This window comes from Vigna radiata, chromosome 1 (assembly GCF_000741045.1).
Source record: "Vigna radiata var. radiata cultivar VC1973A chromosome 1, Vradiata_ver6, whole genome shotgun sequence".
Lineage (NCBI taxonomy): Eukaryota > Viridiplantae > Streptophyta > Magnoliopsida > Fabales > Fabaceae > Vigna > Vigna radiata.
Window position 1 is genome coordinate 30,131,298 of NC_028351.1, and position 3,105 is coordinate 30,134,402.

Sequence of the window (3,105 nt, forward strand, 5' to 3'; positions counted from 1 at the left end):
AAAACCCAAAACACAAAAATCCTAAATTTCACGCTAGAATTGGACAACTCTGACCTTTGCTTAATGTTTCACCCATAACTTTTTCTACAGAGCTCTAAATGAGATCAGTTGTTTTTTCCTGGAAGATAGACTCAAATATATTTCATTTGATGTATAAAACGTAGCATTTGGACCTCTGTTCTGGTTGCAGTTAGTTTTTTAAAATCGAGTCCAGACAACTCTTTGCACCAGATTTCAGAAAATGGGTAGGTTTGAAGTTTTCAATGTTTTCAATTTTTATTTCAAGTTCAACAAAGATGTGATGACATATATGGATATACAAGACTTAGGACAAAATAATAGGATCATAAAATCAAAGAAAATGAATCAAAAGATTACCCAAACCCATGACACAAACCCATAAACTCTTCACACATACAAATAGAAAAATTGGAAATCCTAGGCACACAACATGTATGATTCACGAAGAACAATTAATTTGAATCAACATTTCAAGACATACAACACATAATCATGACTAAAACAACATATTAGACATGTTGGAAAAGATGAAACAACAAGGAATTCACAAGAACACAAATGGGTAAACAAAATGGGTAAGAACTTTTAGACACTTATCGCTTGAAGACTTCCAAGATAGTGACCATAGCTCTTGATACCAAATGATGGAGGTTGCTTTCAGGAGGCTCCTTCAACATAAGATGATCTCCATGATGAGTTGAGGAAGCTTATTAAAAGGGGTGGAGTCCATGATGATCAATGAAAGTAGCGGAAGCAAAAAAGAGATGAAGATGTTGGTGTTGTATGGTGTTGGTAGATGTCCTTTTAGGAGGTTACACTAGTGGAAAAAGTAGAAAAGAAAGCAGGTCATACGTCTCAGTTTTCATAAAACTGAAGTATATGGATAGGCGGTGGCAGTGTTGCAATTTTGACAAACTTATACGCACCAGTTGCTCAAGAACCGAAGCATAAACCGTATACTACCTTGGTTAGATGGCAACCCGAGACATAACCTTTGCTCATTTCCCCCTGGAAACAGTTAAATCTACCTTAGGCACCGGTTGGCTTGTAGAACCAAGGTCGTATTCCTCTATAACCTCGTTTATCAACATAACTGAGGTAGTAGAGGATTCATATTTACCAGCCACAGAAGTTACCCTACTCTACTTCTTCTCTCTCACGCTTTCTTCTTCTCCGCTGGTGCCTCCCTACTGCCGTCGTCGCTGCCTCTAGTGCTTCGTTCAAGGAGTCCACAGTGTCGCCTCCCCCGCCGCTTCTCGTCGCTCCTCCGTCATGTGCTCGCCCCTTCGTCGCGTGCTCGCACCACCTTTGTCACTTTTTCTGTCGCGTTTCTCTCGCCGCGTCAAAGGCCGCGCCACCACAGTTCGTCCACCACCGGCGCCTCCATTGTCTTCGGCGAAGTCCTCCATTGTCTCCATTGTCTCTGCTACGACACGAATTGGGGTTTTTTGTGTACGTCCGAATTTGCGATTAGGGTTTCCATGATCTAATTTGGGGATTTTTCTGCAGGTTTCATGGACGAAGTATGAGGAGGTTTTTGGAGATGAAGGAACTGACGATTTGGCTCACGGTGGTGATGGGGAAGCATCACGATTTGGCTATGCAAATTGAGAAATTTTTGAATTGATTTTCTGATTCTGGTTTGTAGGTTTCTTTGGATGGAGGTTTTGGCTTTGACTGCAGGTTGTTGGATGATTGATAAAGGCATTGCGTGAGGATGATAATGAACTGGGTTCTTGGCTAGGTGTTTTTGCAGGTCTGGAAATTTATGATGATGGATGAAGAAAATGGTTTGCAGGGCGATTCTCGTGAAGGATGAAGGTGGTCTACGGTGGTGTTTTGGGTGGTCCGATGCGAGAAAGACAAACCTGCAATGGTAGATCACGGTGGCGCATGATGGTGTTGGCGGCGTGTGGAGTGGAAGATTATTCAAACTGAACGAAGGTGCGATCTCGTGGTGGTCGGCGGGGAAAACCAAGAAGACCATACTGCCTCAGTTCCCTTTGAATTGAGTTCTAATCCTACATCGTTTTACCTTAGTTCACAGCCGAGGCATAAAAGTGATAATCTTTTACCTCGTCTTTATATGCTTCGGGTCAACAACCGGTGCCTATAGGCTAAACTAACCGGTGTCATTGCCTCTTACTGCACTAGTGTTAGGCCAACCATGAAGGAGAAGGTATGAAGAGGTCTAGAAGAAGACATTTCCTAGGTGAGAACTCAAGAAGAGAAGTCTTGCAATTATGGCAAAAATGACTTTATATTCAATCAAGTTCTAAGGATTACAAAAGGGTGCCTCTCCTTTTATAGGTGAAGGAGAAGGGTAGAGTACATGGAGAACTTAGGAGTTTTTCCATCATTTAATGAGGAGCCTCATCATTAAATGAGGAGCCTAAGCATTAAATGAGGAGCCTAAACATTAAATGTGATGAGCCTTATGCTTTGTAACTAACTTTGTCAAAGCATTTAATGCAAAGGCTCCTTACAACTAATTCCTTCCAAAACCCATTTTTAAGCATATATTCACCTACATCAAGGTTTATGGTGCACTACTTTACTCTAAAAGTTACTAACCTTCTAAAAAAAAGCTAAAAGAAATTTTTACATATTTACAAAGATAAAAGAAGAAGACTAGTAAGTGATTCTCCACGAGAGTAAAATCCTTCAAGCTCCATCTTCTTCTTCCATCTTCTTTTACCTTGGCTCTTTATGAGAGGTCAAATGTCTTCTAAGGCTTAAGGGAAAGCAAGAATAAGCTTGAAAGTCCTTCTTCTTCTTTCAATCTCCTAGCCTTAGCTTAAGTTGATGCTCCCTTCATGGATCTCCATTTAGTTCCCAAAACGGATTCCATCAGGTGTACTAGAAATGCATTAGAATGGTCAAATTTTGCAAACTGCACTAAACTAGCCTAAGAAACTTCAAAGAAACTGTCCTAACAAGTTTAGAATGGTAAAACCTAGCTAATTGGAAACTTACACTACAAAAACAACCTAGAACCTAAAACTAGTTACTAGAATAGGCTAAAAGTGGTCATAATGCATAATATATTAAAGTACTAACCAAAACAGTAAAATATCTATGTAC